The sequence below is a fragment of the Saimiri boliviensis genome, chromosome 18, assembly GCF_048565385.1.
Source record: "Saimiri boliviensis isolate mSaiBol1 chromosome 18, mSaiBol1.pri, whole genome shotgun sequence".
Taxonomy (NCBI): Eukaryota; Metazoa; Chordata; class Mammalia; order Primates; family Cebidae; genus Saimiri; species Saimiri boliviensis.
Window position 1 is genome coordinate 49,216,101 of NC_133466.1, and position 11,484 is coordinate 49,227,584.

At 45.4% G+C, this 11,484-nt stretch overlaps 1 long non-coding RNA gene across 14 annotated transcripts in view; it reads right to left on the reverse strand.

Annotated features, from left to right (window-relative positions):
* The window catches only part of LOC141581987 (uncharacterized), a 45,833-nt gene extending 35,020 nt beyond the window's left edge, over positions 1-10,813 (reverse strand). For 10 of the 14 annotated variants that reach the window (XR_012514830.1, XR_012514823.1, XR_012514822.1 and 7 more), the window contains exons 1-3: positions 10,666-10,813; positions 5,939-6,209; positions 2,736-2,849 (exon numbers count right to left, since the gene is read on the reverse strand). This is a non-coding gene — a long non-coding RNA (uncharacterized LOC141581987). Of the gene's footprint in view, positions 1-2,735; positions 2,850-3,260; positions 5,486-5,938; positions 6,210-10,193; positions 10,229-10,665 lie in introns of those variants that run through there. The other 4 variants (XR_012514825.1, XR_012514833.1, XR_012514832.1 and 1 more) reach the window with 4 other exon arrangements.
* Between the last annotated feature and the right edge of the window lie 671 nt (positions 10,814-11,484).

The following is an 11,484-nucleotide window of genomic DNA, read 5'->3' on the forward strand; positions in this document are numbered from 1 at the left end:
ACTCTTAAAACTCAATAATAATAAAGCAAACAACCCAATTTAAAAATGGGCAGAAGATCTGGATACTCCACCAGAAAAGACATATGGATGGCAAATAAGCATAGGAAAAAGATGCTCAAAATCATGTGTCACTAGGAAATTGCATATTAAACCAAAGAGATGCCACTACACTATAATATATACCTAATAGAATGGCTCAAATCCAAACAAGTGACAATACCAAAGGCTGCCAAAGTTGCAGAGCAGCGGGAACTCTCATTCACTGCTAGTGGAAATGCCAAATGCTAGTCACTTTGGAAAACAGTTTGGCAGGTGGTTTTGTTTTGTTTTGTTTTGTTTTTGTTTTTGTTTTTTGCAAAGCTAAAAATAGCCTTGCCACATAATCCTGCAAATAGCAGTTTTAGGTATTTACCACAGTAATGTGAAAACATGTTCACTCAAAAACTTGCATCCAGGTATTTACAACAGTTTTCTCATACTTGTCAAAAACTGGAAATAACCAAAATGTCCTTTACTAAGTTAATGGCTAAACAAACTGTGGTATATCTGTGCAACAGAATATGATTCCGTTATAAAAAGAAATGAGCTATCAGGCCATGAAAAGACATGGAGGAATTTTAAATACATAATGCTAGGAAGAAACTAGTCTAAAAACTCTACACACTGTATGATTCCAACACTAGGACATTCCAGGAGAGTCAAAATGGTAGAGATAGTAAAATGATCAGTGATTGCCAAACGTGGAGGAGGGATTAATTGGTTGAACACAAGGAGGTTTTCAGTAGTGAAACTCTTCTGTGTGATACTGTACTGAGGATTCATGACACTAGGTAATTGTGAAAACCCACAGAACTATAAAACTCAAAGAATGAACCCTAACGTAAACTATGGAGTTTAGTTAATAATAACATACCAATATTGATTGATCAATTGTAAACATCTATCACACTAATGCAAGATACTAATGATAGAGGAAATTGTGTTCCAGAGGACAAGAGAGAATAGGGGAATTCCCTGTGCTATCAGCTCAATTTATCTGTAAACCTAAAAGTACTCTAAAAAATAATATCTATTAAATTTTATTAAAATTCTGACATGACAGCCTCAAATCAAAATGTTGGTGGCATCCTGTTACTGTGTGGTTAATAATGGGCATTGGGGTGGATCAACCTGGAGTCAGAACGGTCAGAGATAGCAATGCCTGTGCCTTCAACCTCTGGCTCTGCGGGTGTCCCTGGAATCCAGAGAGCAGATCAGTTGGCTTGAGACAGCCTCAGTGCTCCAGATAGTGCAGGCTTCTGGTAAGGACAGGGAAAAATCGTCTCAGGGCAGTAATATGGCTGATATAGATTTTATTTTGGACGTGGGTGAATCTTGCAGTCTAAAAAGTATTTAACTTAGAAGACAGATACTCTCTGCTCATGATGTTAAGAACAAATTTAGAACTGTTGTTAAACTTACATCTTTATTTCCCTAGCTGGCCAGGACCTCATCAGTAGCTACTGATGTCACTAGTGTCCTCTGATCACCTTGGCAGTGATAACTGTTTTGACCCAACAGAAAACTGAGGTGTTGCTTGTACCTAAGATGCTGACACCTGGCAGAAATCCAGGGTCACTGTCCCAGAGCAAGTCAGCCAGCTGTTGATTAACAACCAGAAGGGGGACCTGGTCATCCACTGAGGTCATCTCCATGCAGCATGAGCCACTTGCTCTAATGAAGCCACCATCACTACATTTCTCATAACTCGCTATTCACTAGACTGAGAGTTCTGTGAAAGCTGAGATCATATCTACTCATCTCTGTGTTCATGATTCCCAGCTTAGGGTCTGGCACTAAGGAAGGTCTCAGCAGTGTTCACTGAAGATAGGATAAAACTGACTATAGATATCCAATCCAATCACCAACAATCCTCTCCAAAATGTCCTACCAGGGATGCTATAATTTCTCCCAAGATGCAGCAAGCCCCCGTCCTACACCTGTAGACCCCTGCTCTACACCAGTCACATCCCAGGATCTTCTGTGGGACACTGGAGGAAAAACGGGACTACTCTGAAGAATTCCTCTTATGGTTCCCCTTGTCATTAGGAGCAATGTCTTCACCTACACTCCCATCCTCTGGGCTGCCATGACACACCACTTTCAGAGAACTACTATATTTTCTTGAAATCATGTCATTGTGTTCTTTCTCTCATGAGCTTGAGTTGCTTGGGGAAACACTACTATTTGAACCCCAAGTACACCCAGTAAATACTCATATCATATAGAGACCTTCCTCAACTGAAAGTGCAGAGGAATAGTGTAAGTATCACTGCTTCAGATACTGGCAAGAAACACTTACTCTGGCACCTGACCTAGGGCAGAGCTGTTTAATGTAAGAATAGACATCTCCAACCCTTCTCCAAGCATGGTTCTTCTCTAACCCACACTGACCTGAACAGCATCCACTGCTATGGCAGCCCCGAGGTCGAGGCTCCTAGGTCTGGGGTGGGGCTCAGGGCCAAATCCTCCCCCTCTTGGAGTTGGTGCTGCCTCTCACTATAAACCAGCTCTGATCCCCCCTTTGGCTCTTCCTCACCAGGGTCAGGAGACTCCTGTGGATTAAGTGTCTTGCCCAGTCCCCGCTGCTCAGCATGCGCTGCCCCTCGAGTGGCTGAATGATCACAGGCCCATTGCCCATTCCCCTGAGGCTTCTGGCCCAGTTTGTCCTTATTCTCCCCTGCTTTGTTTCTCACCTGTTCTAGCGCTGACTTGTCCTTTACAGGTTCTTCTCTTTTCCAAAACCTGCTGACTTTCTTCCATCTGTTCCCTCAGTTCTCAGCTTCCCAGGTGTGAACTCAGCTCAGGCTCTGAAGGAGAAACACAGGGGCCAGAGTCAGGAGTCAGACCCAGAGAGGTCAGAGGCAGGTTAGAGGTCCAGGCAGTGTTAAAGACCATCTCAGTCCCTCAAGGACTCAGAGAAAACTAAGCAGGAAGGGACCTCAGAGAGGTACAATTAGCACCTACTTTACTGATGAGAAAACTCAAGTCCAGAAAGACTAAGACTCTCCCAGGTTCCCTCATCACCCAGTGGCAGCAGATATACCACGAAAGCCTTGGCTTCACCCTCCCTGTGCAAAGCAGGTAACTCATCCTCCAGAAACTCGCTGCTGCCTTTCAGAAAACTTTAGATCAAATACAGCAATTTCACCTTGCAAACAGAGTAAAAGGGTCTTTCCTTGGACAATTCTTTATCATGGTTCTATAGGCCTATTACTTACTCCCAGTCTGTTGTCATTCACTGGCTAGCAGTTTGGGGCAGGGAGCATGTGAGGATTAAACAGTGGTTAACACAACCCTGCTTTCCCAGTCTGGGCGTTCAGCTCCTCCATGCTTCCTCAGGGAGTTTCCTCTGCTGTAACTGCTGGAGAGTCCAGGCCCTCATGTGGGTCATTTCTCCATGAAGATCCCTGTTATTTTCTTCCTCTCCTGGAGATAGAGAGGGCACAGAATGGCTCTGGGTCTCCACAGTCTTAGGTTTTCTCCTGAGCCAGCCAGGGCAGCTGAAAGCAATCATGACTGAGAGAGGTTAGGACAGTGAAGACGATCTCAGAGGAGCACGGGCTCACAAGGACAGCCCCTCGTGGAGACAGTCAGGACCCTGACACGGGCACTATCTGACCAACTCTGCTGGGGGCGATGGACCAAGGATTAAGCAGAGGATGCTGCCATGAGGAGAAAGGGGAAGAACCAAAGGAGTAGGGGAAATAAGATAGACAATAATGGTTTCAAGAAATGCAGAGCAAAGATCCCAGAAGCAAAGTCCCACAGGATGGAGGGTCAGTCTCAGGCTGTGGATCCTACTTAAGTACCTCCTGCTGGATTTTGCCCAGCTCCATTTCCAAACTATTTTGGATTGGTGACTTTTTTCTCCCTTCCATGGTCCTTCTTTTTGAACTAGAATCACTGTAATTGTTATTCTGTGCCTGTCCCGCCATTCCACATTAGGAGCAGATAAGCAGTTTGTTCAGTTTCACAGGTCGACAGACGTAAGGCAATTATGTCAATAATCTGTACTTAATGGACACCCTCAGAAGCCTCATTGACACCTGGTGTGGATGTTTTAGATAAGATTTTAAACTTTGGATCTGATGTGGCCTATGTGACATTTTTCATGTTGAACTAATGCTTTAATGACATGAAATTTGGAAACTTTAGAGGAGAGGATGAATGTATTTTGCAGATGGGGGAATGTGAGTGTCCAACTGTGGTAGATGGAACTTCTGAAACGGTCCCCAAACATGCCATACCCTTGTCTCTGAAGCCTGTTAAGGTGATGAGACACCACTCCTGTGATTATGTTTTTATGTGACAGTTACATGACCTGAAGATGATGAGGTTACCTGCATGAAGTGGATTGAATCACATCACTCCATACATGACAGAGCTTTCTGTGGCTGGTTGGAGAAGATGAAGTCAGAGAAGGAAGGAGCTTGAGAAGGACTCCATGAGTTGTGATTGGTTGAAAGATAGAAAAGACAGGTAAAGAGGAAAGCAGGTGGCATCTGAAGTCAGAGTATCTCCTGGCTGACAGCCAGCACAGAAAAAGGGCCCTCAGTCCCCCACAAACAAGAATAGAAACATTTTCCAATATCTGCAGTGAACTTGGAATAAAAGCTTGAGCTCTAGAGAAAAAGCATAGCTAGCCCATTTCTGGATTTTAGCCTCACATGACCCTGATCAGAAAACCCAGGAAGGAAGGAAAAGAAGGAAAGAAGGGAGGGATAGGGGAACAGATAAACTTACATGAAGATGAGGAGATCCAAGGAAACTTACACCAGCGATATGTTCAATTAACAGGAACACGCTAACTAGTTATTAGAGAGACACACTACTATAAATCCATATACTGTTTCCATGGCAGACAATCATTCCTGCTTCTCTGAAACACTTTCTGTCTCCGCCTTGCTGTTGTTAGAGACACTGAGTCTTCCCTTTGGACAAGTTCTGGCACCCACAGGAATGAGATGAGACAGTGAACCCCAGAACACCAGGCCACAATGTTCCCTGCTGCTCCTTGTCCACTCCAGAAGCTGCCCAGCTGCAGGGGAATGTGAGCCTCAGCTCCTGGGTCTGACATCATCCCTTTGCCTTTCTCACTGGGCTTCTCTCCTTGCACTGGCTCCCACTCCCCCAGGAACTGGCAGGTGACCATGTGAAAAGAACACAAACAGGCCACGCCCCTTTCTTTCTCCTCTCAATGCCTGCAGTGGTGGGTTCCATGGGGTAGTGATCTGACATTTACTCATTATGGTGCCCCTAGCCCAGAGCAGGGCCTGGCACCTAATAGCCACCATGTGAATGCTCAGTGAAAGAAGGTGACCACCACAAGGTCATGAGGAACCAAGAATTCTACTGTGGCCCATCAATTTTAAGTCCTATACAATTCTAGAATGGGAAATGTGAAAGGCCTTCAAAAGTGGCCACTCTCTGAAACCATTATACTGGCAGCTGAGCCATGTTTCCCCATCCTGGAAACATCTAGAGGGCACCGCCTAAATCCAGACACATCTCCCCACACAGGACAGTTCAGGAGCCTTAGCCTGGGAAATGTGGTGGACAGGGAGGGGGGAATCACGAAAGTTGAAGAGGTGAAAGCAGGTGAAAGGGAACAGCAAGGTGGAAACAGAGAGAGAGATGGGGATGGAGACTGGGGGATGAGAGGGGAAGAGAGAGGAGAGGGACGCAGATCCAGCCACTGAGGAAAAGGCCTGAAGAGAACACTGTCCTCTCCTGAAGTCAAATAACTTCCACCTGACCACGCACTGCAGCTCGTGGGTGGCACATGCGGGTCATGCTGCAATGTTTAGGGCCTATGGAATCTTCCCTTCTCATCCGAATCGTAATGGAGAGAGGACTCTCTGACCCCATCCAGCTGGCAGTGCCTCGTGATTTTTACCTGTTAGATCTGGCAGCTCTTCATGTCAGCCCACACAGCATGAGGCTGCTCTTGGTGAACCGAATGGGGAAGATTCTACATCAGTGCCTCGGAGAGTCCACTGGAAGCCCTGGACAGCAGGAGTCAGTGGTGCCCCAGCATGGAGGCCGAGAGCACACAGCACTGAAGCTCCAGACACCCTCAGGAGGACAGTAAAGGACAATGTGCTGGTGAGAGCCTGGGTCAGCAGGAACCTCCGCCTGGGTCTGAACATGATTGGCCTTCATACGAGCTATGACATAAAAGAGAGAAATCAAGGTTAACATTAAGATTTGGGGCTTGCGGAACTTGAAGGATGGAACTGCCATTTGTTGAGACTGGGAAGACTGAGAAAGGAGCACATTGAAAGGCGGTGAGGAACTAGAATTGGCTGGGTTTCTGTCATATGCAATCAACAGTCCTGACCAGCCTGGGCAACATAGTAAGACCCTGTCTCTGAAAATAAGTTAGCCAAGCATGGTGGTGCACACGTGCAATCTCAGCTACTCGGGAGGCTGAAGCAGGGAGATTCCTGAGTAGCCAGAGAAGTTTTCACAAAATAAGTAATATTTGGGGCAGATCTTAGTGAACAGGAATTCCATTCTTTCTGTTAGGAAATTAAGAGAGTGTGGGTGTGGTTAGTTAATGATGATTGAACTATCTTTGGAATCTCATCCACTGGTCTATCTGGTCTATTTATATATGTATATTCTATCTGCAGTCTCACTGAGCTTTGCTAATTTACGTTGCAGTAACAAAAGCCCCAAAATCTTAGCAGCTACACATACAAAGGTCTATTTTCATTGACATTTCCTTTCATGGCAGGTTAACTGTGACTCTATTCTATACAAGCTATTTTATTTGTTAGACAGTGAAAGCTGTGATACTTAGAGAATTGTTGAATGTGGTTCATTCATTCATTTAACAACTATTTATTGAATATCTGTTTCATACCAGGCAAGGTCAGGCACTGAGAATACAGTAGTAAATAAGAAACAAGATCTCTAATTTCCACAAGCTTATTTTGAAAATGAGATTAAACACAAAATAATCATAACAATATTACATTCATAAATAATAAATATTTTAAATTAGAAAAATATAAAATTATTAAAACTAAAATGGCCAGGAGTGATGGCTCACACCTGTAATACCAACACTTTGGGATGCCAAGGTGGGAGGATCATTTGAGCCCAGGAGTTTGAAAACAGTCTGGGCACCATAGGAAGACCCTGTATACAAAAAATAAAAACTGAGCCTGGCATGGTGGTGCATGCCTGCAGCTACTTAGAAGGCTGAGGTAGGAGGACTGCTAGAGCCTGAGAGGTCAAAACGGCAATGAGCCATGATCATACCACTGCACCACTGCACTCCAGCATGGGCGACAGAGCGAAACCTTGTCTCAAGAAAGCAAAGAGAAGAAGATATGTTCAAACTATATGCAGGAGAAAAAAGAAGGAAGAAAGAAGAAAAGAGGAAGAAGAAGAAGAAGAAGAAGAAGAAGAAGAAGAAGAAGAAGAAGAAGAAGAAGAGAAGAAGAAGAAGAAGAAGAAGAAGAAGAAGAAGAAGAAGAAGAAGAAGAAGGAGGAGGAGGAGGAGGAAGAGGAGGAGGAGGAGGAGGAGGAGGAGGAGGAGGAGGAGGAGGAGGAGGAGGAGGAGAGGAGGAAGAAGAAGAAGAACAAAGAAGAAGAAAGAAGAAGGAGGAGAAGGAGGAGAAGAAGAAAAGAAGAAGAAGAAGAAGAAGAAGAAGAAGAAGAAGAAGAAGAAGAAGAAGAAGAAGAAGAAGAAGAAGAAAGAGGGGTGAAAGAAGAAGAAGAAGAAAAAGAAACAATTTCATTGATGTAGTCCTGAAACTATTATGTAGAATACTATTGTCTACATTACATCACGTCAGTCCTTTAATGGCTTAACAATTAGATATGATCCATAAAATTTTCCTGGTAATTAGGTATACTTAAGAACAATTAAGTATAGAGTTACTGCCTTGACAGGAAGATGGTAAAATTTTTTAAAAGACAAATAAATAAATAAAATAATAAAACCTGTAGCTGTGTGAGTCTCAAATAACATCTAATTGAAGTCAGTGAACATCTAGCAATCATTCTGAACACATAATTCTCTTAATACATGTTGCCTAAACTCCCAACAGATCTGACTTACCAACACCTGTATGTAGCCAAAAACTGACAATCATTTATAAATTATCACCTATGACTCCATCTTCTCTACCCACTTAAAAACATTTTACATCTTTATTTATGATTTTTTGTACAGATGGGATCTCACTATGTTGCTCAGGTTGGTCCAGAAACAGACCCACACTGATTTCATAAATCAGATGATCATACAGCCATCTGATTTATGAAAAAAAGTGCCACACAGTCCAGAAGGACAAGGATGTCCCGGTCAATATATGGTGCTACATTAAACAGTCACATCCATGTATTTTTAGTAGAGATGGCTATTTTTTAGTAGAGTAAAAAGTGAATCATGGCTGGGTGGGGTGGCTCACACCTGTAATCCCAGCACTGTGGGAGGCTGAAGTGGGCAGACTACTTGAGCCCAAGAGTTTGAGACTAACCTGGGAAAATGTTCAATGCCCATCTCTACAAAAAAAAATAAATAAATAAAATAAAATAAAATAAAATAAATATAATTAGCCAGGCATGGTAGCACATGCCTATGGTCTCAGGTACTCAAGAAGCTAAGGTGGGAGGATCGCTTGATCCAGGAGGTGAAAGTTGCAGTGAGCTGAGATTATGCCACCACACTCTAGCCTGGGAAATAGAGTGAAAGTCTGTCTGAAAAAAAAAAAAAAAAAGCATAAACTAAAATAAAATTGCTATGAGGTTAACACAGAAAAAAATGTGTTCATATTCTTAGGTTAGGCATTGATTAACAGGACACAAAAAGCAGTCACCATAAAGGAAAAGATTGATCAAGTATAATTTCATTAAAATTAAGAAACTCAGGCTGGGTACACTGGCTCATGCCTGTAATCCCTACACTTTGGGAGGCCAAGGCAGGTGTATCACTTGATCCCAGGAATTCCAGACCAGCCTATGTAACATGTTAAAACCCCATCCCTACTAAAAATACAAAAAGAGCTGAGCATAATGGTGCTCCCCTGCAGATCCCAGCTACTTGGGGGCTCAGGCAGGAGGATCACCAGAGCCTTGGGAGGTCGAGATTGCAATGAGCTGTAATTGTGCCATTGCACTCCAGCCTGGACAACAGAGTGAGATCCTGTCTAAAAAAGAAAAAAAAAAAAATAGAGAATCTCCATTCATTTAAAAACACCATTAAAAGAGTGAAAAGGCAAGCTACAGTTTGAAAAAAGAGAAATGCAATACGTATATATCCTAGAAAGGACACATAACCAGAATAAAGTGTTACAAATCAACAGAAAAACAAGCATATCCTGAAAACAGGATACAGAGATTTAACAGGCACTTCACAAAAGAGGACATATAAATGGCAGTAAAAAATACTCAACCTCAATACCAGGAAAAGGCAAAATGAAACCACACTGATACATTACTGCACCTCTACTCCAATGGCAAAATAACTTTGAACTGACAAGCATCAGCAAGGATGTGGGATAAGCAGAATATTCCCCGATAAGTTTTACAACCACTTTGGGAAAATGTTCAACAATATCTGATACCTCTAAAACCAACAATGTGACTCTTACATATATACCCCAATCTAGCAATGTTCTATTTCTTCATCTGTGGTGAATTTTACTTAGTATAAATTTAATACCTGTACTTTTTTTTTTTTTTTAGGTTCTCCCTCTGCCATCCAGGCCTGCGTGCACTGGCAAGATCACTGCTCACTGTAATCTCAGCCTCCCAGGCTCTGATAGATCCTCCCATCTCAGCCTCCCAGGTAGCTAGGGACACACCACCACAGACAGCTAATTTTTGTATTTTCAGTAGAGATGGGGTTTTGCCATGTTGCCCAGGCTGGTCTGGAACTCCTGGGCTCCAGTGGTCTGCCCACCTTGGCCTTCCAAAGCGCTGGGATTACACGTGTGATCCACTGCCCCCCCCCCGACCACCTGCACATTTCAAATTGTCAACTTCTTCCACAGACTTCTGTAAATTTTCAAAGACTTCTTTGACACAAAGTTCTCAGAAATCTTAAAGCTAGCATTTTAGAATAGAAAACCGAGCTGCTGGTTCACAGGTGAAATTTTACCAATAAAATTTAACAACAAAAGAAAGCTACTAACGCGTATCAGCTCAGAACAAAGCTTTAAAACGACCAGCAGATCAGTTTAACTTCCTCGAGCACTGGGAGTCATTCCTTCGGGTGAACAACACTGTACCCCAAAGAAATGATAGCACTTCAAGAAAAGACTTCCTGTGGAAAGCAGCTTTACCAGCAAAAAAAAAAAAAAAAAAAAAAAAAAAAGGAAAGCGAGGACACCACTCCAAAAGTCTTGCTGCGCTTCGGTGAAAGGACGCCCGGTGAGATCATCTGAGAAGCCCCAAAGACCCGCTCCCGCCAGCGGGATTCTTCCCGGCGCCCCGAGAGGAGGGCTGCGGCGGCCGCGGGGAGAGGAACCCGGCGCAGGGACTCCAGCCCGGCGGCCGCCCCGGCCGGCTAGCCCAGCAAACGCTGCGGAGGCCCCCGCGCGCGTCAACCCAGCTGCGCGCCGGGGTCCCGAACTCCCCGCCCGCGGTCTGGCGCGGCGCCCTCACCTCACAAACGCTGGTGGACTTCCCGGCAAACCTCCACTTCCCACAGGCATGGCGGCCGCCACGCCCCGCGCCTCCGCCCTCCGCAGCCCGCCCGCCTGTCCTGCGTTTCCAGAAGCGCCGCACTCACTGAGCGGCTCCCAGCGGCGGCGCCACCCTCCCCCCTCCCCCCTCCCCCCTCCCCCCTCCCCCCTCCCCCCCTCCCCCCTCCCCCCTCCCCCCCTCCCCCCTCCCCCCTCCTCTTCCACGTCCCCTCCTCTTCCACGGCCTGGGCACAGGCGGCTTCTGCCACCGCGGTCCCCTCACCCACGCGGAGGCGTCAGAAGCTGCGGACACTGCTCGCTTCAGGGCTTTGCTCAGCTGCAGCTGGTGACCTCCAGAGAGGGGGCCTCTGATGTCCCGCTGGGGCATGTTCTGAAGACCGCGAAGGGGGAAGAGACCCACTGAAAGCCCGTCTCCCAGCCTCACCTCCACCCTCCCTGTCTCCAGAGCTCCGAGTTCAGCATATACAGAAAGCGGCGTGTCCCCTCTCTAGGGAGAGCAGGGTTGGGGGCTGGAGGTCTGGCTGGTCTTGATCCGAGCATTCTCCCAGCCTCCTGGCTTCAGACCCCAGCACGGCGGGGTCTGCTGCCTGCTCCCTCTTTCCTGCTTCCAGACCCGGCCTGCTGCTTCTTCCTCCTCCCTCCCTCCCTGCCCTGCAGAGGCTTTCAAAGTAGATTAGAAATAAACAGTGTCGCACAAGGAAGCCTCTAGTTCTTTGAGTCAACTTTGATGAGGAGGCTCCAGAAAGCCTTTGCCATGCTGTGTGGAATTTTAAATCTG